Source organism: Bufo bufo, chromosome 7 (assembly GCF_905171765.1).
Source record: "Bufo bufo chromosome 7, aBufBuf1.1, whole genome shotgun sequence".
Classification (NCBI taxonomy): Eukaryota; Metazoa; Chordata; class Amphibia; order Anura; family Bufonidae; genus Bufo; species Bufo bufo.
The window spans coordinates 26,357,044-26,383,884 of record NC_053395.1 but is presented as its reverse complement, the minus strand read 5'-3'; the positions used below and the strand labels follow the sequence as shown (position 1 = coordinate 26,383,884).

The following is a 26,841-nucleotide window of genomic DNA, read 5'->3' as shown; positions in this document are numbered from 1 at the left end:
ACTTAAAAGTCAGTCTTCAGAGATGAACGGTCCTACAAGTCATTAACATGGAGAAACCCAAAGCAAATGTCATCATCTGCTTAACCCCATGTGACAACCTTACAATCTCCTATAGTAAAGACTTTGTCAACTCCTAGCAGCCCAGGGCGAGGACATCTTGGCTTTTGATAGGTCGGATTATCTTACATTACGTACATAGCAATCTATAGTACTTTGCATATTTTGTATATCTGGAGTGCATGCAGAGCCTCCTTTCACCCAAGACGTGGAGCACAGAGTTCCTCAACCACTGTTGACCTAGTGATGTAAGATATCGTATGTGTTTGTGTAGTCCACTAAATCTTGGAATCCTGTGATGAAGTGATCTCAGAGGTTCTCCTAGTCTACTTCCTCCAGGTCATGATAACATAAGGACTAGGTTGTGGTCCACCTCACCCAGAGGCGTAGCTAAAGGCTCATGGGCCCTGGTGCAAAAGTTCAGCTTGGGCCCCCCTTCCCTCAGTACTTTGTGGCCAGGGGCAGGGAGGCACATAGCCTTCATACTGCCTGAGGCAAAAATTGAGACGCCCCACCCCTAGCCAAATTGTTGACCTAACCCCTTCCCTCCAGCCAGTGGTGTAACTTGACCTGCATACACTTTCTATAATACTGGTGTCTTCTTATGCGGCACAAGGGTCTTTGGCCCCCCTCAGGTTCCTGGACCCGGTAGCGACTGCTACCTCTGCACCCCCTATAGCTACCCCCCTGACCTCACCATCTGTGTAAAGAAGCACTCATTATCTGGGAAGTAGAGCAGGAGAACATTTGAGAACTTACAGAAACTCTTGGCATATGATCTCAGCCTAGGACCAACATACTTACTATAGGGGTGAGTATAATGCACCACTTGAGCTCCATATGGCTTACTGAATTGGGTCTTGCATGGACGACTTGGAAGAGTTCTTATGTCTCATATTGATCTGGCTTGCTCATGGCATAGATTGAATAAAGTAATGTTTTTTAAATATTTTTATGTATGTTACACTACTCTATGGCCTACTGGCAAACCAAATAGCGTTTTGACAAACTATTGTCAGCTTCTATGCTCCACTATCTCTCTTCTTGCTTTTCTAATGCCACTTTTACCTATCAGTTTCACCATTGGCCACTAAACACCATCTGAAAGATAGAAAGTCCTCACCAGTCTTGATCTTCTCCTACCTAATCACCAGATATCAGCACAAGTGCTACTTCTCTTATCTTCAGGACTTCCCCTGTGTCTCTCTTCTTCTGAACGCAACATCTCTTCAAGTTTTCAAATGTGACCATAAAGCTTACCTCTTAAAGGGCATCTGTCAGCAGTTTTGCACTTATGACACTGGCTGACCTGTTACATGTGCACTTGACAGCTGAAGGCATCTGTGTTGGTCCCATGTTCATGTGTGCCTGCATTGCTGAGAAAAATTATGTTTTTATATATGCAAATGAGCCTCTAGGAGCAAGTTTGATTGACAGGACCAGGCTGTGTAAACATCATCACTCGTGGCCCTGTCAATTAAAATGCACAGGGCGCGGCAGTTGCAGAGAGAGTATAGCCTCTAGGTGTAATGGCAACGCCCCCATTGCTCATAGAACCTCATTTGAATATATGAAAACATAATTTTTCTCAGCAGAACATACTTGATTCAATCCATAGCATGAGCATGCCAGATTGGTAATCAGGCTCAAAGGTTTGTAGCAGAGAGGTTTTGCATGCATAAATAGGTCAGTGGGAAAGCATTCCGTAGCACAGGTGTAGCACGGGAGAAGTCTTGGAAATGGCAAGTGAGAGACAGTGATATCATAGATCCTTAATCTAGAAATGAAATACCAAATTACACTTGAACACCAGAACTAGCCATAGTCTTCATAGCACGCTGCAAGTTTGTACATTACTCACCCCAAAGTCTCCATATGGAGACCCACACTGTGCCCAAACATAGCAATTACTGTATTTTTCGCATTATAAGACGCACCTAGGTTTTAGAGGAGGAAAATAAGAAAAAAAATATTTTTAACCAAATGGTGTGCTTAAATAAGGCCCCCTATAATGCCCCCAGCAGTAACACAGTCCCTCTTTAAGGCATCCCTATAGAGCCCACCATAGTAATGAAGCCCCCTATAGTGTCCCCCAGTAGTGATACTCCCAGTTTGGTGCATGGGAGGAGAACAGACCTCCACCAATGAGGCAGTGTGGCAGAGCCAACAATTAATCCCGGTCGGAGGCGGCACGCAGCAGCTGACACCTGGAGGGACCCAGCTACGCTGCATTTGCCGCTTGCAGTGATGGGAGTAAATGGTGGCAATTTAATAGAACTAGTAAAGAGCGGTGCCCGCCACGCAGCTAGCACAGCATTGACTCTGTCAGCTCAGCTAACCTGTGATTGGATTCGGATAACAGGTCAGCTGCGCTGATACAGTCAGCACTGTGGAGGACAGCAGAGCCGCTGAGCAAGCATAATCTACTAGCCTGCCCTGCCGGCTGCTGCCCCCCGGAGCATGGAGGCCGTGAGCAGTCACGAATCCGCGAGGAGGAATTGGCATCAGCCACTGCCATTGCCTCCGTTCTATAAGACGCACTGACATTTTGGCCCCACTTTTGGGGGGGAAAGTGCGCCTTATAGTGCGGAAAATACGGTAGATAGCAGCCCTACAAGAGACATATTCTATACAAGACAGTGGTGCTTAGCGACTTCATGACCAGGCCTGAAAATGCCTTAAAAGGGTTTTCTGACATTTTAATACTGATGACCTATCGGTGGGCGTCTGACACCCAGGACCCCCACCGATCAGCTATTTTGAGAAGACAGCTTACCAATCACAGCACCATACATTAAATATATGGCTGAGCTTGGTATCGCGCTCAGCCCCATTCACTTGAGCTGCTCCTAGGCAATGTGAATGATGAACATGACGTCAATGGCCTAGGAAAAGCAGCTAGAAGGCTGCCTTCTCAAACAGCTGATCGACGGGGGTCCTGAGTGTCGGCCTCCCACCGGTCAGATACTGATGACCTATCCTGAGGATAGGTGATCAGTATAAAAATGTCAGAAAACCCATTTAATGACCAGCAATTTTTTTTGCCATTTTTGCCTCTCTATATTTCAGCAGCTATTTTTTCACTGACACGTCTGCCTGAGGCCTTGTTTTATGTGGGAGAAATGTTTTTTTACATTGTTCAGGGATAAATATAAATCACTAATATAATTTTATATAAAGTTTTTTGCTTCCTCCGACCCCGGCTGTTAAGCAGGAGCCTACGCTAAGTACATAGGCTGTTAGTAACAGCCGGTTCTTAGCACAGGAGTGTCAATGTCAATGCAGAATGAGGACCTGCACTCCCCGCCATCAAAAGACAGCAGACGTTCCTTAAGTGGTTAAAAGGGCCGTGCCAAGTTTTACCCTGTGGATAGGGGATAGGATTCTGATCAGTGGGCGTCCTGCCACTGGCAATACCACCGATCACGAGAACGAGGGTCCTGTGTCTCCCCATTGAAGTAGTGTGGAGGTTGAGCATGCGTGCCGCCACTCCATTTCTAAAGAGCAGCTGTGTAATTGCACTTAGCCATTTCCAGCAGTTTGTACCAACGCCAGGTGTTTGCCAGTCTGCAGATCTTGATTTTAACTTTAGTAGTTGCCTTTCCCAAGTCCTAACTATGGCTCTTGGCACTCAGAGACCCCCCTTCCCCCCCAGGACTTGAGTGGTGCCGAATTATGTAACAACCGGACGGTCACCAGGAAAGAAATACAAAGCAGATTGACAGTCAACAAATACAGAATAATAAACTCCCCGATAGATGACAGAAAACTGGATGAGCTCGGCAGTGGAACGGGCTGCAGATTGCGATGACGTGGGGAGTGATGAATGTAGGTTAAAGGGAACCTGTCACCGGGATTTTGGGTATAGAGCTGAGGACATGGGTTGCTAGATGGCCGCTAGCACATCCGCAATATCCAGTCCCCATAGCTCTTTTATTGTGTAAAAAACCCGATTTGATTCATATGCAAATTACCCTGAGACGAGTCCTGTACGTGAGATGAGTCAGGGACAGGACTCGTCTCAGGTTAATTTGCATATGTATCAAATAGTTTTTTTTACACAATAAAAGCACACAGAGCTATGGGGACTGGATATTGCGGATGTGCTAGCGGCCATCTAGCAACCCATGTCCTCAACTCTATACCCCAAATCCCGGTGACAGGTTCCCTTTAAGGGAATAAAACCTAGCAGAAACTGATCCTGAGCTGCTAAGTCATACAAGACCATAGAAAAAGAAAACCCAAATAGGAAGCTGAACCCTCAACAAACACAACTGCAATACAGACCACAAATCCCAGGATGCACTCAAATAAAAGTCAGTGAACTAGGATTTAAGTGCACATAGCATTTACTATACCCGGCAAAGAGACCCAGAAACCAAAAGACATTGCAATCACAAAAACCCTCCCGGCAAACGCAATGTGACGAATCCTCCCCAATACACAGAGATGTCAGTGAGGCGTGAAGCATGGCCAATGTATCACTATGATTCCTACTGTAGCACTGCATTGCTGGGGTGGGAATGGTTAACTCACTTGAATACACCAGTATTACAGTGTATGTAGGCACCTTCCATTGTGTATGAGGGAGGAAGAGAGGAAAATCGATTCTTTGCCGGAGGGAAGGGCAAACATAATGAACCAGACAGAATCTCTGAGTCCCCCGCATTTATGTTGGATTAGGAGGAAGTGTTTACCTTGTGCGGCCGCTGTTTATCTGGGTTCAGTTTACATCTGTGTGTGGAATTATAGTCTGTGCCCACGGATAATACCTGAAGTGTGACTTGTATAATCTCTTCACGCACCGCATGCAGCAAATCGCAGGAGTTCAGGGGCACAATGATAGCAGAGGAACGAGCGCTATATGGTGTTATGTATACTGTCCCACGTATATTAAGCAACAAAGATATTACAACATTATCTATCTATGTGTCTATCTATTTCATAACTATAATCCATCTCATATCTATACATCATGTCTATATATCTATCTATTTAATTTCTATAATCCATCTCATATCTATACATCATATCTATCTAATATCTATATATTTATCTGTTTCTCATGTCTATCATCTATTTATCTACAGTGGCATGCAAACGTTTGGGCACGCCTGGTCAAAATTACTGTCATCTCTCCCTTGTTTTTTCCCCCTCTGTACTGGTTTGGCAATACCACCTTGTTTTACGTTTATGATATGATGTTCTTTGTATTGTTTTTGAAGTTCTGTCTCATAGTTCCTTGAATAATTCTGTGCACTTTAGTGCATGGGGGTCTACCTTATATTTTAAAGGGGTTCTCCGGGCTTTTAATATTGATAACCTATCCTCAGGATAGATTATCATTATCAGTTCTGCAAATCAGAAACCCTGCTTGACTGCAAAAGACCTTCAGGAAGATTTAGCAGACTCTGGAGTTGTGGTACATTGTTCTACTGTTCAGTAACACCTGCACAAATATGGTCTTCATGAAAGGGTCATCAGAAGAAAACCTCTCCTGCATCCTCACCACAAAATTCAGCATCAGAATTTTGCAAAAGAACATATAAACAAGCCTGATGCATTTTTGAAACAAGTCTTGTAGACTGATGAGGTTAAAATAGAACTCTTTGGCCACAATGAGCAATTCATTTGGACAGAAAAAAGCTCAGAATTTTGTGAAAAGAACACCTCTCTAGCCATTAAGCATGGGGGTGGATCAATCATGCTTTGGAGTAGATGGAACAGTGGATTTAATGAAATTACAGCAAATACTAGAAGCAAACATAACACCGACTGCAAAAAGCTGAAGTTGAAAAGAGAATGGCTTCTACAAATGGATAATGATCCTAAACACACCTCATAATCCACAAAAGACAATCTCAAAAGGCGCAAGGCGAAGGTTTTACCATGGCCTCACAGTCCCCTGATCTAAACATTATTGAAAATCTGTGGATAGACCTGAAAAGAGCAGTGCATGCAAGACGGCCCAGGAATCTCACAGAACTGGAAGACGTCTGTAAGGAAGAATAGATGAAAATCCCTCAAATAAGAATCAAAAGACTTTTGGCCGGCTACAAAAAGTGTTTACAAGCTGTTATACCTGTACTTGCCAAAGGGGGTGCTACTAGGTACTAACCATGCAGGGGGCCCAAAGATTTGCTTCAGTCTCTTTTTCTTGTTTGTTATTTTGAAAATGTAAAATATGGGGGGAGGGATTGTTATTTTACTATTTATCTGTCTATCTATCTATTCATTTCATATCTATTTATCTACGTATCTATCTAGTCATCTTGTATCTATCTATTTATCTATCTATCTTTCAACTATCCTCCTAAATCTATATTTATCTATATCTATCTTTCTACATATCATATCTCTATTTTATATACTCCATCTGTATTCTCATGTTTTATTTTTTTGGAATTCAATATAACTGTAAAAATATTTATTATACCCTTCTGCAATCTGCTCTCTCTCTTCATGTCAGTGGTGGAATAAGATGTGAGCTGCGGCTTTGAAGGAGCCTTTCTTCTGTTAGTTGACTAGCTTTCCAGACCTTTGTAATCGGCATCTGTCATGGAATGCGGCTCACTCACATCTCGGCAACCCATTACTTGATCTGCAGATGCTTTAGCAGCTCCGCGAGGCACGTCACCGAAGATTGGTGCCTCTCTCTCCCCTCTAATTGTGCCCTCAGTGCAGATAGGTAGAGAGGAGAGCGAGCAGGCCTCAGCGTACTTGATATATATGACATAAGAGACATCAATGAACACAGAACAAGTCCAAGAGACCATTCCTAATTACATGTGACAGATGGGTACTCTGTATATGTAGTCAATGGACTGACCCTTCTCAGAACCACCAGTCACTGGTAGGTGATTCACTCCACTGACAACTGAGGATGTGATCCCACAGACCGGCCCAACGGGAGGAGGAGAACCCCGGCCTGGAGGGCATTGCTACACCATCAGTCTACCGAAGATCCATAAAAATACTCCCAATATCCACTGTAATCTAAACATTCTGCAAAAATTCCCAGCTGCTCCCTCTGGTAATCCAAAAAATCTGATACTTGGGTAGCCTTGGTCACACAGGTATGTGAATTACCTATGCACATACCTGTCTTACTAACGGGTGTAACTCTGCCTAGTAATGGTCCTCAGCTGTGTCATTTAAAGGGTAAGAAGATGTGAGCGTCACCACTCATGTCTTAGCTGAGAGGGCATATCTACAAGGTGAGAAGGGGGCAGAGGTTGCAATGTAGCCCTAGTAGTGCCAATGGCTCATATGACACAGAAACAGACTCCAGTGCTACAAGAAGCACATGATAGTGGTGGTGGTGGTAACAGGTTTTATTTCGGGGTCTAAGAGCCTTGAAGGGGTTGTCTCACTTCAGCACATGCCATTCATCATGTACACAAAGTTAATACAAAGCACTTACTAATTCATTGTCATTATCCATATTGCCTCCTTTGCTGGCTGGATTCATTTTTCCATCACATTATACACTGCTCATTTCCAGGGGTTACGACCACCCTGCAATCCAGTAGTGGTGGTCATGCATGCACACTTTAGGAAAAAGAACTAGCCTGTGCACGACCCCACGGTTTGAACCACCACAGAAGCAGGCACCTTTTTCCTTTGCTGCTGGATTGCAGGGTGGTCGTAACCCCTGGAAACGAGCAGTGTATAATGTGATGGGAAAATGAATCCAGCCAGCAAAGGAGGCAACATAGACAATCACAATACATTAGTAAGTGCCTTGTGTTTTAACTTTCTCTACATGATAAATGCCATTGGCTGAAGTGAGACAACCTCTTTTAACTACCTGTTAGAAAGGCTCTCAGAGCAGAAGGGGAACGCTTTTATCTGGACTGGTACCTTAGTGGGTGCATTATGTCTACTAATTCAGTGACCCTCATGTCTTAGCATGACTGACCAGCATCTACAAAAAGCGTCTGTAGGTCTTAGCAAGGCTTTACATTACACAGAACTATAAAATTCTTAATTTACTCTGCAGAGTAATTGAATCCTTCCTCTTCCCCTTTTCTTTCTTTCCTTCCTCTTCACCTCCTTCCTCCCAGCAGCAGTTAGGATTTATAACCACCACTGTTCTCAAAAACCCAGTAGTGAATTTTTTAGGTAAATTCTGTGTTATGTTTTTCTTGAATTTTTACTTTTTAATTTCTACTCTTATTTTTGCTCCTGTTGTGAATGTGATTGCTGCTGTTATGCCAAAATTTCTCCACTGAGGGACAATAAAGGGATTTTCTTCTTCTCCCTGTTCCCTTTCTTTCCTTCCTCTTCCCTTACCTTTCTTCCCTCCTCTTCCCTTTATTTCCTTTCTCTTCCCTTACAGCCTTTCTATGTCCCTCCTTTCTTCATTTCTTACTTCTCCCTTCCCATTCCTTCCTCCCTGTTCCCTTTTATTTCCTTCCTGTTGCTCTTCCCTTTCCTTTATTCCTCTTCCTTTCCTTCCTTACTCTTCCCCTTCCTTTTTTTTCTCCTTCTTCGATTCCTTTCTTCCTCCCTGTTCCCATTCCTTCCTCTTCCCTTTCCTCCTTCCTCTTTCTCCCTTTTATTTCTTCCTATGCCCGTATTTCCTCTTCCCATTCCTTCCTTTTTTTCTTCTCCCTTTGCTTTCTTTCTTCTCCTTTCCCTTTCCTTCCTCTTCCCACTCCTTCATTCCTGTTCCTTTTTCCTTCCTTTTTTTTTCTTCTTTCCTTCTCTTGTTTCCTTTCCTTTTTTTCCTTAGATTGCTTTTTCTTCCTTCCTTCCTTTCCTTCCTTTCTTACGTTTCATACTTTATTGCTTACTTATCTTCCTTGTCTGCTTTCTTTCTTTTCTTTTTACTTTCATTCCTTCCTTTCTTATTTCCTTTCTCACTTTTCTTTCTTGCTTTCATATGCTTCCTACTGGATGTTGCATGGTTATAGAGCATCTATGATTATATGACAAAGGCTATATGGCAAAGGCAAAGGCCAGATCACAAAAGATTAAAAAGTGTGGGGAAAAAAGTCCACACAGTCGACCCACAATACCGTGTAAGAATAGAGGGTAACTCTTTTAGGGCCCACTGTGTATCCTCATAAACAGTGCCAGATTGAGTGTATGTCCATAAAGAGTGCTTGCTTAAGGACTATTCCCATAAACAGTGACTACCCAAGAGTGCCCTCTTGAAACTGTATCATTCTGAGTGTGCCCACATAACAGTGGCAACTAGGGAGTGCACCAATAAAAATTTCCCAGATAGTACCCCCTCTATACATTACAGTGGCAATCAGTGACCCCATAAACAGTGTCTACCTGAGAGTGCCAGTCTGAAAGAGTGCCCTCATATACAGTGTCTACTAGAAAGCATCCCCATAAACAATCCCAGCCAGAGAGTACCTACATACTGTAAATCAATCCCGGCCAAAGAGCCCCCATAAACAGTGCCTGCCTGAGACTACCCTCATAAGCATTCCCATCCCCAGAGATTACCTCCCATAGAAAATGCCTCTTGGAGTGCCCACAGAACAATGATATCAGTGTGCCCCATATACAGTGCCAGCTAGAGTGTCCTCTCATAAAATCACAGGGATTGCAGCTCTTGAGGAGCGCTGTGCACATGATTTTTCTTAGTATATACATCACATCTGTTGCTTCTTTAATTATATCTGTGCTTGGGAAAGCTGGGCGACAACCGTTATGGCCGCCTGCCAGTTTGACTACCAAACCTCGTTAGACATGTACTGATCCATTTGCTGTTCAGGAGCCAAGTGACAACCAATATGAATGCCCTTACGGCGCTCACAAGAGAATCTCTCTCTTCTGTGTGTAAGGGTTGCTGCTATGAAGAGTCTGTCAGCTGGTGGAGGAGGTTTTGGTGATACAGGGAGGACATGGAGCCCTGTTTGAGATGACTGTGGAGGGGAACTGTACTGTGTATAATTGGCTTCATCATGTATGAGATGGAACAAAAAGTGCTGTCCCTTTTTGCTCCTAAAATACAATGCCTGGGGTCGGCTCCTTTCTTCCAGTCAGCGAGAGCGCTCAACGCGACATGAAAGAGCACGCAGGCGAGTATTTAAGAGGAGACAGGTAACAACTCAGCAGAGAGGAAAGATCACAATATTAATTAAAATATGCTGAGTCTGTCAGTGCGCCGGGAGTTAACGCTGCATCGGTAACGACTTCCAGTTTCCATAGTAACCGTGGCACTATGTATTAGGGAACGCTCATGTGCATCTTTCTTACACGCAAACTACAAACAGACCCTGACAGCTGTACACACGAGGAGAGACAGCTCAGGACTACCAGTCAGCCCCCTCAGCCAATCAAGTCATGAATTGCAGCCTACAAGCAGGGACTTAGCTAGACGGCATATTTGCAATAAAAATGTAAGATTATCCTCGCCCAGGACACGCCCCAGCCTAAGGCATTTGAATCACAAGTAGTGAATATAACCCCCTCAATCACCATCACACCCCAAAATAAATACAGACCCCAGACCAGGTACCCTGAATATAGACCCTCTAAATAAATACAGCCTCCAAACTGGGCTCACTAAATACATGCAAACCTACAACTAGACTCCTAAACAAATACAGACTCCAGACCAGAACCACTACATAAGAACAGACATCAGACCCCTAATAAATACAGACCCCAGACCAGACCCCCAAACAAATACAGACTCCAGGCCAGAACCACTACATAGGCACAGACCTCCAGACCAGACCTCCTAAATAAATACAGACTCCAGACCAGACCCCCTAAATAAATACAGACCCCCTAATAAATACAGACTCCAGACCAGATCCCCTAAGTAAATACAGACTCCAGACCTCCTAAATAAATACAGACCCCCTAAATAAATACAGACTCCAGCCCAGACCCCTAAGTAAATACAGACTCCAGCCCAGACTCCCTAAATAAATACAGACTCCAGCCCAGACCCCCTAAGTAAATACAGACTCCAGCCCAGACTCCCTAAATAAATACAGACTCCAGCCCAGACCCCCTAAGTAAATACAGACTCCAGCCCAGACCCCCCAAGTAAATACAGACTCCAGCCCAGACCCCCTAAGTAAATACAGACTCCAGCCCAGACCCCTAAGTAAATACAGACTCCAGCCCAGACTCCCTAAATAAATACAGACTCCAGCCCAGACCCCCTAAATAAATACAGACTCCAGCCCTGACCCCCTAAATAAATACAGACTCCAGCCCAGACCCCCTAAGTAAATACAGACTCCAGACCAGACCCCTAAGTAAATACAGACTCCAGCCCAGACCCCCTAAATAAATACAGACTCCAGCCCTGACCTCCTAAATAAATACAGACTCCAGCCCAGACCCCCTAAATAAATACAGACTCCAGCCCTGACCTCCTAAATAAATACAGACTCCAGCCCAGACCCCCTGTGGACGTGCCAAAGCTATGTAGAGGCACAGACCTTAAAATAACTTTGGCGCTTGCTGGTGCCGGCCATGCGACATGCTTTAAACTATGCCATCTCCCTTGCTGGCCATTATGTACACCATAAACTGACGGATCTCAATACCAGAAAACAACAACGCAAGTGTCAAAGTAGCCTTAGCTGGTCTGGGGCAGTGAAAGGGTTAATGCCAGTATATATGGTGTTTTGTGACTGTGAAGGAATTAACTTCCCTAATGGTCTAGAACAGTGAAGGGGTTAGTTTTAGGATCGCTGGTGGTCTAGGGCAGTGAAGGGGGTTAATGTTGGGATCCCTGGTGGAAGGGTGTCACGGACGTACCGAGACATACGAGTGGCAGGAGATCCTTGAGACTGGCAACACATGGTTTGATTTGACATGTTTACCTTGTGGATCAATAGGCGTCTGTGTTGTTTCTGGTACTGGCCTCACCCTTAACTTCCAGGTGTTGCTATGGGGTCATTTAACTTTCCCTATTTATAGTGGTTTCTCCCACAATGCTGTGCGGTTTATAGCTTCAGTTGGACCTATGGATGGCTGGTGTTTGGAGCTCAGCTGAGTTCTTGGTGCTGCCATAGCTTCTTGGAAGTTAAGTGTTCCCTTTCCCTTTTGTACTTTATTTAGACTTTTCTGTGTGTTCCATTTCCTTGTTGTTTTGTATTAGGCCTCAGGGAGACTCCCGTTCATCCTTTCTTTTGGAGGAACGGGTTGTCTCATTCCTGTCATTAGTACCAGGGTCCTTTAGGGTTAGATAGGACTTTAGATATTCCTGTGTACAAACTCCCCTACCTTTTGGGGTCTGTTCATACTGGTAGTCAGTCAGGCCTTATTTTTCCTTTCCCTCCTATGTTCCGTGAGGGTGTGACAAAGGGTTAAAGGTGGTTTTCTGGGAGTTACATATTGATGACCTATCCTCATTACTGAATAGTTTTTATATAGGACTGTGACATGCAGACAAATGTACAGAAGTGTTATTTGGGCAATGTATGTTGCTGTCATTTGGACAACACATATGGCAGTACACTATATCATGAGGACGGGTACCAGTAGAAGGTACTACACAGGGCGCCATTCAATGTAAGGTATGAACACAGCCGGATTCTATAATGCACTTTGTCTCTTTACTACCAGCGCCATCCCGACCTCTATATTATAGTGCTCGCCGTCGCCCGGCTCTCTCAGCAGCGATACAGATGGGTTTTACTGCCTCGGCTGCCCCAGGGTTATTTTATTTTAAATCCTCTAATGTGGCTGAATCATTTAAAGGTCAGCGTTCTGTAACAGGGAGCTTTGCTTTAATACGCCAGCTCTGTGGAAATCTCACCCTGATGTGACAGGAGGTCACGCGTGTTTACAAACCCGCACGCAGCTGACCCCGTGTCCCCAAAGACGTGTTAATGTAGGTAAGACATCGGGGGTGGCGGGCAGCCACGGGACATATGTGGGCGTCATGATGATGAGGCGTGGGTACGTGAGTGATGTGTAAGATGGGAGAGCAGCGGGGCGGTCACCGCACAATAACGAGGATCATTATAATTATAGACGTAGCACTCAAAACTATAAAACACATTTTTTTTACTGCTAGTCACTCATATCATTACTCATTACATAACACACAGGACTACTCATTACATCACACGTGGCACTGCTCATTACATCACACATAACACTGCTCATTACATCACACGTGGCACTGCTCATTACATCACACATAACACTGCTCCTTACATCACACGTGGCACTGCTCATTACATCACACATAACACTGCTCCTTACATCACACGTGGCACTGCTCATTACATCACACATAACACTGCTCATTACATCACACATAACACTGCTCATTACATCACACGTGGCACTGCTCATTACATCACACGCGGCACTGCTCATTACATCACACATGGCACTGCTCATTACATCACACGTGGCACTGCTCATTAAATCACACGTGTCACTGCTCATTACATCACACGTGGCACTGCTCATTACATCACACGTGGCACTGCTCATTAAATCACACGTGGCACTGCTCATTACATCACACGCGGCACTGCTCATTACATCACACGCGGCACTGCTCATTACATCACACGCGGCACTGCTCATTACATCACACGTGGCACTGCTCATTACATCACACATAACACTGCTCATTAAATCACACGTGGCACTGCTCATTACATCACACATAACACTGCTCCTTACATCACACGTGGCACTGCTCATTACATCACACATAACACTGCTCATTACATCACACATAACACTGCTCATTACATCACACGTGGCACTGCTCATTACATCACACGTGGCACTGCTCATTACATCACACATAACACTGCTCATTACATCACACTTATCACTGCTCATTACATCACACGTGGCACTGCTCATTACATCACACGTGGCACTGCTCATTACATCACACGTGGCACTGCTCATTACATCACTCTTAGCACTGCTCATTACATCACACGTGGCACTGCTCATTACATCACACTTAGCACTGCTCATTACATCACACGTGGCACTGCTCATTACATCACACTTAGCACTGCTCATTACATCACACGTGGCACTGCTCATTACATCACACGTGGCACTGCTCATTACATCACACGTGGCACTGCTCATTACATCACACGTGGCACTGCTCATTACATCACACTTAGCCTTGCTCCTTACATCACACTTAGCCTTGCTCCTTACATCACACGTGGCACTGCTCATTACATCACACGTGGCACTGCTCATTACATCACACGTGGCACTGCTCATTACATCACACGCGGCACTGCTCATTACATCACACATGGCACTGCTCATTACATCACACGTGGCACTGCTCATTAAATCACACGTGTCACTGCTCATTACATCACACGTGGCACTGCTCATTACATCACACGTGGCACTGCTCATTAAATCACACGTGGCACTGCTCATTACATCACACGCGGCACTGCTCATTACATCACACGTGGCACTGCTCATTACATCACACGCGGCACTGCTCATTACATCACACGCGGCACTGCTCATTACATCACACGTGGCACTGCTCATTACATCACACGTGGCACTGCTCATTACATCACACGTGGCACTGCTCATTACATCACACGTGGCACTGCTCATTACATCACACGTGGCACTGCTCATTACATCACACGTGGCACTGCTCATTACATCACACGTGGCACTGCTCATTACATCACACGTGGCACTGCTCATTACATCACTCTTAGCACTGCTCATTACATCACACGTGGCACTGCTCATTACATCACACGTGGCACTGCTCATTACATCACACGTGGCACTGCTCATCCGTGTGCATGGCCTCCAACCAGCAAGTTCCTTCCTCTTTGGAAGGCTAGTTCTGTACTGCAGTTTCTGCGTGCGCACATAAGTCCCCCACAGAGAGTGTGAGGTAACAAAAATAAGACTCAAAAAGAGGGGGGTATCCAATATGGATGCTAGAAAGAGGTATTAATATTGTATCCATGTATCCAATAAATCCAGACATGATCTGTTATTTGGTCCCAGAAATTTCCGGAAAAAAAGCACCAATCATCCAAGAGATAATATAAATGAAGCTAGTGAAAAGAATGAAATCAGTGATGTGGACATAAACACAAACAAGCTAGAGTTGAGAGAAGAAAATAAAACGGAAAGGGAACAGAAGGACCAACTTTGGTTTTGACATACAGCCGACAGTTCAACAAAATACGGAGCATTGTTAAAGGACGCTTGCCAATTTTATATGACGATAATATCCTGTATAATGCTTTGAAACACGGCTGCAAAATAGTATCTAAAAAAGCACTGACCGTTGCAAGTTCCCTTTCTCCCTCGCTGTATATAGCGAATAAAAATAAGAAGGCAGATGATATGTGGATCAAATACAGAGGATTTACAAAATGTGGCAATTACCCCTGCAAAACATGCAATTATGTAACAGTTACAAAAAGTTTCCAGAATGCCGATCACTGACTCTTCCCATCAAAACATATATCAACTGCAACAGCACGGGGGTTGTCCATGTCCTCCAGTGTGTGGACTGTGATCTAATGTATGCTGGCAGCACTATACTAAAGTTTAGAAACAGAATATTGGAACTTTTAAATTATGTTTCAAATCCATCAATTCTAAATACATCAAATAAGGCCAAACATTTCCTCCACACACACAATCGTAAGACGGGATCCCTCGGTGCATTTGCAGTTGAGAAAGTAACAGCGCCCCCGAGGGGAGGAGATCATCAGAGGAAAATACTGGATTTTTAGACTAAATACGAGGGTACCCACAGGTTTAAACCAAAGGAAGGAATTCATGTACACTGCTCAAAAAAATAAAGGGAACACAAAAATAACACATCCTAGATCTGAATTAATTAAATATTCTTCTGAAATACTTTGTTCTTTACATAGTTGAATGTGCTGACAACAAAATCACACAAAAATAAAAAAATGGAAATCAAATTTTTCAACCCATGGAGGTCTGGATTTGGAGTCACCCTCAAAATTAAAGTGCAAACACACTACAGGCTGATCCAACTTTGATGTAATGTCCTTAAAACAAGTCAAAATGAGGCTCAGTAGTGTGTGTGGCCTCCACGTGCCTGTATGACCTCCCTACAATGCCTGTGCATGCTCCTGATGAGGTGGCGGACGGTCTCCTGAGGGATCTCCTCCCAGACCTGGACTAAAGCATCTGCCAACTCCTGGACAGTCTGTGGTGCAACGTGACGTTGGTGGATAGAGCGAGACATGATGTCCCAGATGTGCTCAATTGGATTCAGGTCTGGGGAACGGACGGGCCAGTCCATAGCATCAATGCCTTCGTCTTGCAGGAACTGCTGACACACTCCAGCCACATGAGGTCTAGCATTGTCTTGCATTAGGAGGAACCCAGGGCCAACCGCACCAGCATATGGTCTCACAAGGGGTCTGAGGATCTCATCTCGGTACCTAATGGCAGTCAGGCTACCTCTGGCGAGCACATGGAGGGCTGTGCGGCCCTCCAAAGAAATGCCACCCCACACCATTACTGACCTAATGCCAAATCGGTCATGCTGGAGGATGTTGCAGGCAGCAGAACGTTCTCCACGGCATCTCAAGACTCTGTCACGTCTGTCACATGTGCTCAGTGTGAACCTGCTTTCATCTGTGAAGAGCACAGGGCGCCAGTGGTGAATTTGCCAATATTAGTGTTCTCTGGAAAATGCCAAACGTCCTGTACGGTGTTGGGCTGTAAGCACAACCCCCACCTGTGGACGTCGGGCCCTCATATCACCCTCATGGAGTCTGTTTCTGACCGTTTGAGCAGACACATGCACATTTGTGGCCTGCTGGAGGTCATTTTGCAGGGCTCTGGCAGTGCTCCTCCTGTTCCTCCTTGCACAAAGGCAGAGGTAGCGGTCCTGCTGCTGGGTTGTTGCCCTCCTACGGCCTCCTCCACGTCTTCTGATGTACTGGCCTGTCTCCTGGTAGCGCCTCCATGCTCTGGACACTACGCTGACAGACACAGCAAACCTTCTTGCCACAGCTCGCATTGATGTTCCATCCTGGATAAGCTGCACTACCTGAGCCACTTGTGTGGGTTGTAGACTCCGTCTCATGCTACCACTAGAGTGAAAGCACTGCCAGCATTCAAAAGTGACCAAAACATCAGCCAGGAAGCATAGGAACTGAGAAGTGGTCTGTGGTCACCACCTGCAGAACCACTCCTTTATTGGGGGTGTCTTGCTAATTGCCTATAATTTCCACCTGTTGTCTATCCCATTTGCACAACAGCATGTGAAATTGATTGTCACTCAGTGTTGCTTCCTAAGTGGACAGTTTGATTTCACAGAAGTGTGATTGACTTGGAGTTACATTGTGGTGTTTAAGTGTTCCCTTTATTTTTTTGAGCAGTGTATATTATTTTCACAGATCCTCCATAACAGTGTGTAAATTTTTATTGTACTAACCTAATACTTAAAAGACAAGCTTTCAAGAGTTTTCCTTTCTTCCTCGGTACGCTTGAGTATTCAGAAACAATCTATTCCTAAGGGTGGGTTCACATCTACGTTATGCCATTCCGTTATAGGTTCCGTTTCAAACAGAATATAACTGAATGGCCAGATGGAATGCAAAAAACTTTTAAGAGGCATTCCGTTTTGCTCTGTCCTAATAGAAGTTTATGAAAAAGCATAACCGATCCGTCTGGGTCCCCTTATGCAAGACAGAAAACAAAGTCCTGTTGACAGGACTTTGTTTTCCGTCTTGCATAACGGGAACCAGATGGATCCGTTTTGATTCCCATAGACTTCTATTAGGACGGAGAGCAAACGGAATGCACTGTACAAGAGAGAGATAGCAGTGGCTGTGAAGGGAAAAGTTCCAGAGCACACAATGACAGCCCCAGAGTCTGCTGCCTGACCAACCGTATGCTGCCACAGTGCCAGCCCAGCCTGCAGGACATCAGAGAGGCCTGGGGTCCATATTACAGCACCACTACATTTACATTTATTTATCAAAAAGCATCATACATAGCTAAAAAAAATATAAATTACTGTCCCTTTAAGCAAAAGTCAGAATATAATAAACTGTTATGGGGGATCTGTGTATGACACACTGTTAAGAGGGATCTGTGGATGACACTGTTATGGGGGATCTGTCGATGTCAAAAGTGACTAAAACATCAGCCAGGAAGCATAGGAACTGAGAAGTGGTCTGTGGTCACCACCTGCAGAACCACTCCTTTATTGGGGGTGTCTTGCTAATTGCCTATAATTTCCACCTGTTGTCTATCCCATTTGCACAACAGCATGTGAGATTGATTGTCACTCAGTGTTGCTTCCTAAGTGGACAGTTTGATTTCACAGAAGTGTGATTGACTTGGAGTTACATTGTGTTGTTTAAGTGTTCCCTTTATTTTTTTGAGCAGTGTATATTTACCAATAGTTTCTTGTTTCTGTTTCTCAAGGTGGTCCCGAGGCTGGGGACATAATAATATTAACATGATACCTTCTGCATGTAGAGAATTCTACTGTCTTGGTTTTTCTTTTAAGTGGTGTATTGTATTTGTATTGTCCCAATTCACATGACGCGTTTCCTTTCACTTTGAGCTGGGCCTCTAATGTCTATAGGCCTAGTGCTAGCCATAATGGTGTAGTCAGACTCAAGCCAAAGCGATGTGGAGCTCATCATGTGGGGGTCTTTTAATTCAACATGTTCACGAAGTATGAGACAACAGGTGTGTGTCTGTGGGTTGATCAGGTTGTGATGTCATGTTACCACCACCCACTTGTTGGGGGAGGGTACATGGGTCTTTAAATTTTTCAAACACACAGACCACATTGTTACGACTAAGGCCTCATGCACACGACAGTGTTTTTTCACTGTCAGTGATTTGGCTTTAGTGGTCCGTGTCCGATTTTGCTTCAGTTGTGTTTCCTTGTGTCTTCCTTTTTTTTTGTCTGACAGGGGAAAAAAAGGAAGGTTAATGAAAAGTGTAATTTTATTGCACCAAGGTCTTGTAGAAAAAAACGGACACGGATGACATACCAGTTGTGCATATGTTTTTTTTTTTTTTACGGACCCATTGAATGGGTCCGTCCTCCGTTTTTCACTGACAAGAATAGGACAGGTTATATTTTTTTGACGATCTGGAATCACGGATGCGGAGAAAAAATAGAGGACTATCAGTTTTTTTTCACAGCTCTATAGAAATAAATGGGACCTCCGCTAAACTGTGAAAAATGACGGAACGGACGCGGATGCACACAACGGTCGTGTGCATGAGGCCTAAGGAGAAACGCGTAAACAGTTGCTTGTTTCTGAACTTGTCCGCATCTGATATTGTTACGGAAATAAAGAGGAAGATTTTATTGAGAAAAAATTGCAGTGCCGGAACTTTTTTCTTTGCTTCTTTGATCTATCCAGGAACTTGCTGGTTGGACTCCATGCACACGGGACAACATACACCGAACAGGTGAGCTGGACAAACAAACTGTTCTATATATTTTGCCTTCCTCTGGATCAACTTGCAGGATGACGAACTGGATGGACAAATGTGTTTTTTTCGGCCTTATGTACTATGTTACTATGTTACACATGGCCCTGCTCATTACATCACATATAATACTGCTCATTACATCACATATAATACTGCTCATTGCATCACATATAATACTGCTCATTACATCACATATAATACTGCTCATTACATCACATATAATACTGCTCATTGCATCACATATAATACTGCTCATTACATCACATATAATACTGCTCATTGCATCACATATAATACTGCTCATTACATCACATATAATACTGCTCATTACATCACACACAGGACTGCTGGTTGCATCACACGTGTGGCACTGCTCATTACTGCTGGCTACATATGGCGGTAATATATGTTTAGATACAGAAGCTATGACTGTGAGATGACGGGATCATACAGCCCACATTGTCATCTTTCTCATATTGATTTCATGGACAATTTGCTGCCTAACTGTTCTAGTCTATTGGGTGCAATCCCGTCCGATGGAAGTGCAGCCTCACATCCCGCGCGCTATTCAGACACGGTTATTGCATTTCAGTATACAATGCTGCATTTTAATTAGCAGTCTAATAAATATTAAACTAAATGGCACGAGAAGCATGAAGAGGAGGAATATGTATCTGCTGAATACTAAGCGAACAGAGGGAGCAAAAAGATTCTAGGCATTTGGTCTTTAAAGGGGTTCTCTACTTCGGACAATCCTGACCACAAAGTGTCCTCATCCTGGGACTGGGTTCGATCAGCTGTGATCTGTGGGGAAACCTGGCAGTACGTGTATCATTTCCCTGCAGCGCCACCACAGTGTAAGGCCTCCTGCACACGACCGTTGTGTGCACCCGTGGCCGTTGTGCCGTTTTCCGTTTTTTTTCGCGGACCCATTGACTTTCAATGGGTCCGTGGAAAAAACGGAAAATGCACAGTTTTGCAGCCGCATCCGTGATCCGTGTTTCCTGGTCGTGAAAAAATGGGTCCGTGAAAGAACAGGGATGCACACAAGATTGGCATCCGTGTCCGTGATCCGTGGCCGTAGGTTAGTTTTTATACAAACGGATCCGAAGATCCGTCTGCATAAAAGCTTTTTCAAAGCTGAGTTTTCACTTCGTGAAAACTCAGAACCGACAGTATATTCTAACACAGAAGCGTTCCCATGGTGATGGGGACGCTTCTAGTTAGAATACACTACAAACTGTGTACAAGACTGCCCCCTGCTGCCTGGCAGCACCCGATCTCTTACAGGGGGCCGTGATCAGCACAATTAACCCCTTTAGGTGCGGCACCTGAAGGGGTTAATTGTGCTGATCAAGGCCCCCTGTAAGAGATCAGGGCTGCCAGGCAGCAGGGGGCAGACCCTCCCCCCCATCCCCAGTTTGAATATCACTGGTGGCAAGTGCGCCCCCCCCCCTCTATTGTAATAATAGGTTGGTGGCCAGTGCGGCCCCCCCCCCCTCTATTGTAAAAATTCGTTGGTGGCACAGTGTGCGCCCCCCATCGGCCCCCCCCTCCCTCTATAGCATTAACAACATTGGTGGTCAGTGTGCGGCCTCCCATCTCCCCCCCCCCCCATCATTGGTGGCAGCGGAGTTCCGATCGGAGTCCCAGTTTAATCGCTGGGGCTCCGATCGGTAACCATGGCAACCAGGACGCTACTACAGTCCTGGTTGCCATGGTTACTTAGCAATAGTACAATAGTAGAAGATTCATACTTACCGGCTGCTGCGATGTTCGTGTCCGGCCGGGAGCTCCACCTACTGGTAAGTGACAGGTCTATGCGGCGCATTGCTAAATGAACTGTCACTTCCCAGTAGGAGGAGCTCCCGGCCGGACACGAACATCGCAGCTCCCAGGTAAGTATGAATCTTTTACTATTGTACTATTGCTAGTAACCCGCTGCCACCAATGATCGGGGGGGGGGGGGGGTAGATGGGAGGCCGCACACTGGCCACCAATGTTGTTAATGCTATAGAGGGAGGGGGGGCCGATGGGGGGCGCACACTGTGCCACCAACGAATTATTACAATAGAGGGAGGAAGGGGGGGGGGGCCGCACTGGCCACCAATGATATTCAAACTGGGGAGGGGGGGGGGGTCTGCCCCCTGCTGCCTGGCAGCCCTGATCTCTTACAGGGGGATATGATAGTACAATTAACCCCTTCAGGTGCGGCACCTGAGGGGTTAATTGTGCTGATCACTGCCCCCTGTAAGAGATCGGATGCTGCTAGGCAGCAGGGGGCAGTCATGTACACAGTTTGTAGTATATTCTAACTAGAAGCGTCCCCATCACCATGGGAACGCCTCTGTGTTAGAATATACTGTCGGAAATGAGGTTTCACGATCTAACTCATATCCGACAGTATATTCTAACATAGAGGCGTTCCCATGGTGATGGGGACGCTTCAAGTTAAAATATACCATCGGATTGGAGAAAACTCCGATCCGATGGTATAAAAGGGACTCCAGACTTTACATTGAAAGTCAATGGGGGACGGATCCGTTTGAAATGGCACCATATTGTGTCAACGTCAAACGGATCCGTCCCCATTGACTTGCATTGTAATTCAGGACGGATCCGTTTGGCTCCGCACGGCCAGGCGGACACCAAAACGACTTTTTTTTCATGTCCGTGGATCCTCCAAAAATCAAGGAAGACCCACGGATGAAAAAACGGTCACGGATCACGGAAAAACGGGACCCGTTTTTGCGGACTGCAAAAAAATACGTTCGTGTGCAGGAGGCCTAAATAAAGTATTACACAACTCCCATGTACTTCTGTGTAATACAGGACAGGACAGGTCCTCCAGAGCAAAAGACACTCTTTGTAACTGCTCTCCAGTCAGATCCCGAACACAGGAACCTCCTCTGTTAAAGGGATTGTCTCATTTCATACATTGGTGGCATATCGCTAGGATATGCCACCAATGTCAGACAGGGACAGGTCCCGCTCCTATCTCCAGAACAGGCTACTCAAAGTTAAGGAAAGCACACAGCGCCTGCGTGGCCATCATCCATTAAAAATACCGCAATGCCGGATCCGACCTTCCTTCCAGTCTGCGCATGCGCAGACCGGTAAAAATGTAAAAAAAATATATAATTGATCCATTTCTCCGGATGACATCCGAAGAGACGGATCCGTTCTTGCAATGCATTTGCCGGATCATTCTGCCGCAAGTGTGAAAGTAGCCTAACACGCCCTTTGTTTCACAAGACATTTAGCTAGAGAACTGATAACAGCGCACTGAGCATGCTCGACCTGACAAAGGTTCAGAACTACAGGTCGGTGTCATGGTAATTTATGAGGAAACACAGTGGTAGCAGAGGAAGATAACTACTGAACGGTAAATATGTGAAATTTACATTATATTAGGTAATTATTGATGATGATTTAGTCTAAAACATGTTAGTCTACTTTCACATTGGTGTTTTTGGTTTCCGTTTGTGAGATCCGTTCAGGGCTCCCACCAGCGGTCCAAAACGGATCAGTTTTGCCCTAATGCATTCTGAATGGAAAAGGAGCCGCTCAGAATGCATCAGTTTGCCTCCATTCCGCTTTGGTGTCCGTCTGACGAAACGGATCAGTCCTGACACACAATGTAAGTCAATGGGGACGGATCCGTTTTCTATGACACAATCTGGCACAATAGAAAACGGATCCGTCCCCCATTGACTTTCAACGGTGTTCAAGACGGATCCGTCTTGGCTATGTTACAGATAATACAAACGGATCCGTTTTGAACGGATGCAGACGGTTGTATTATCTGAACGGATCCGTCTGTGCAGACCCGTGACGGATCCGCACCAAACACGAGTGTGAAAGTAGCCTTATATTTATGGTAACCGGAGTACCCCTTTAATATGTAGGCAATTATGTAAATTTTAAGTGATCAACAACAATCTCTCTCCTTCTGTACCAGTTTTTAACGCTTCTTGAAATTGTTTTGTATTATGGATTTGCACCCCTTTTCATATGTCCAGCGCCATGAAATTAACCCCTTCCCTACATCCGCCCTACATGTACGGCGCTCTGATTGGGCAGGTGCAGAAACTGCTCCTCACTCGATCAGTGGCAGGGGCCCCGGCTGTTACTGACAGCCAAGCCCCTGCTGCATCCGCTGGAATCGATGAAAACACTGATGCCGGCGTATTAACCCCTCGTATGCTTCAGTCAACACTGATCGCAGCATGCACGGAGGGGGCTCCCTCTTTGACCCTATCAGGTCCCCGTGCTGCAGTGACGGGGACCCAATGGCTGGTAAAGCAGCCCGATGCCTTCCACAGGCATCGTAGCCTGCCAGCTACAGAAGCCTGTGAGATCCAGACCCCTGGCTAGGTCTCATAGGCACTCTGTCAGTGTAAAATCTGAGAGGCAATACATTGCATTATAATGCATTCTAATGGGGATCAGACCCCCAAAAGTTGATATGGCTCTCAGAAAATGGCAATAAAAAAACAGCATATTTTTTTTTGTTCAAAAAAGCTTTTCTTGTGTAAGATTGCATTAAAAAAAAAAAATAACATACACATATTAGGTTTCATCGAGTCTGTAATGACCGGCTCTATAAAAATATCACATGATCTATCCCATCAGAAGAACTCCATAAAAAAATAATAGAAACGGTGCCAAAAGAGCCATTCTTTGTTCAAAAAATGTGTACCGTAATAGCAAGCAATCAAAAAGTGCTATGTAACCCAAAATGATACCAACGAAAACATCAACTCATCCCACAAAACATTAGCTCCCACACAAGATGATTGGCAGAAACCTTTTAGAAATATGGCTTTCAGAAAAGGACAACACAAACAGTATTTATTTAAAAAAAAAAAAAAAAAGCTTTTATTGTGTAAGATTGCAAAAAAGAAAAAAAAGTTGACATATTAGGTATCGCCGCGTCCGTAACGACCGGCTGTATAAAAATATTAGATTATCTACCCCCGTCAGATGAATGCTGTAAAAAAAAAAGTGTCAAAACATTTTTGTCACCTTGCTTTACAAAAAGTGTAATAGCGAGTGATCAAAAAGAACTATGTACCCCAAAATTGTACCAATGAAAATGTCAACTCGCTCTGCAACAAAGAGCCCCCAGAAAAGATGATTGGCAGAAAAAAAAAAATGGCTCTCAGAATATAGCGACACAAACAGGATTTTTTTTTTCGAAAGTGCTTTGTGTAAAGCCTCATTCACACGTCAGTGTTTCACGAACACACGTCCCCATTCATTTTAATGCGTATAGTCACACATCAGTGATTTAGCACTGTCTGTGGGCCAGTGTTTTTAGCACGGATGCATGCTCTATTTTGTCCGTGTTCACGGATCCATCACGTCCATTATAGTCTATGGGTCCGTGAAAACCACGGATGCAACACGGATGCCATCTGTGTTGCATCCGTGTTTCACGGATCATTAAGAAGAGATGCTTTGAAAAAAAAATTCCAGCTGTTCAGGGTCAGTGAAAAACGGATGCAACACGGACAGCAAAAAACGGACACAGGGACCCAATACAGATACTTCACGGACAGCTTCATGGATGCATCACTGACCACCTGCTCACGGATTTGGACACGGACGTGTGAATGAGGCTTAAGGCCCCTTTCACACGGGCAAGTATTCCGCACGGATGCGATGCGTGAGGTGAACGCATTGCACCCGCACTGAATACCAACCCATTCATTTCTATGGGGCTGCTCACATGAGCGGTGATTTTCACACATCACTTGTGCGTTGCGTGAAAATCGCAGCATGCTCTATATTCAGCGTTTTTCACGCAACGCAGGCCCCATAGAAGTGAATGGGGTTGCGTGAAAATCGCAAGCATCCGCAAGCAAGTGCGCATGCGGTGTGATTTTCACACATGGTTGCTAGGTGACCGTCTATTCACTGTATTATTTTCCCTTATAACATGGTTATAAGGGAAAATAATAGCATTCTGAATACAGAATGCTTAGTAGGTGGTCAATTGAGGGTTAAAAAAAAATAAAAAAATTAACTCACCTTCTCCTCTTGTTCGCGTAGCTCCCGGTCTCTTCTTTACTTTTTTAATGATTAACTACCGGCTAGGACCTGTGGTGACGTCAGATCACATGCTCCAATCACATGGTCGATCACCACGGTGATGTACCATGTGATTGGAGCATGTGATCTGATGTCACCAAAGGTCCTTTAGCCCACAGCTCATCATTAAAGAAGTAAAGAAGAGACCGGGAACTACGCGAACAAGAGGAGAAGGTGAGTTAATTTTTTTATTTTTTTTTAACCCTCAATTGACCACCTAAGCATTCTGTATTCAGAATGCTATTATTTTCCCTTATAACTATGTTATAAGGTAAAATAATAACATCTACACAACACCTAACCCAAGCCCGAACTTCTGTGAAGAAGTTTGGGTTTGGGTACCAAATATGCATGATTTTTCTCACGCGAGTGCAAAACGCATTACAATGTTTTGCACTCGCGCGGAAAAATCGCGGGTGTTCCCGCAACGCACCCGCACATTTTCCCGCAACGCCCATGTGAAAGAGGCCTAAAAGTGGCAAAACCTAAAAATAACTACATAAAATTGTTATCTGTGTAATCACGCTGACCAGCAGAATAAAGGTAATGTGTCATTTTTCCCGCACGGTGTTCGCCGCAATAAAAAAAGTCAAAAAGCAATGGCAGAGTTGCCGCCTTTTCTTTATTCTGGTTCCCAAAAAGCTAAATAAAAAGCAATCTAAAAGTCATATGTACCCCAAAATACAACCAATGATAAAGTTCTGTTGAGATAAAAATAAAATGTATGGTTGTCAGAAAATGGTTGTACTGGTCTCCAGAGGCTGATCAATAGTAACATGGTGCCTGTAAACCATTCCACCAAAATCTACCCTCCAAAAACCATATGGAGCTCCTTCTCTTCTGATCCCTACTGTGTGCCCAAACAGCAATTTTCAACTACATATCTGGTGTTGCCATGTTCAGGAGAAATAGCTTAAAAAAAAAAATTTGGGTGCTTTTTCTCCTTTTATCCCATGTGAAAATGAAAAATTGAGAGCTTATGCAACATTTTATTGGAAGAAATGGAAATTTTAATTTTTACAGTGAAGTGTTTCTAAATTCTATGAAACGCCTGTGGAGTCAAAGTGATCAGTACACCCCTCAATAAATTCCTTGAGGGGTATAGTTTCCAAAATGGGGTCCCTTTTTGGCGGTTTCTACTGTAGGGATACCTTAGTGTGCCTTCAAAAACTGAATGGTACCCAAAAACCATTCTAGCAAAATCTGCTTTTCAAAAACCATATGGCGCTCCTTTCCTTCTGAGCCCTGCTATGTGTC

General features: G+C 44.6%; 1 protein-coding gene across 1 annotated transcript in view; it reads right to left on the bottom strand.

Moving 5' to 3' along the window:
* CACNG3 (calcium voltage-gated channel auxiliary subunit gamma 3) overlaps window positions 1-26,841 on the bottom strand; it is a 77,916-nt gene that overhangs the window by 7,984 nt on the left and 43,091 nt on the right. The window lies entirely within an intron of this gene.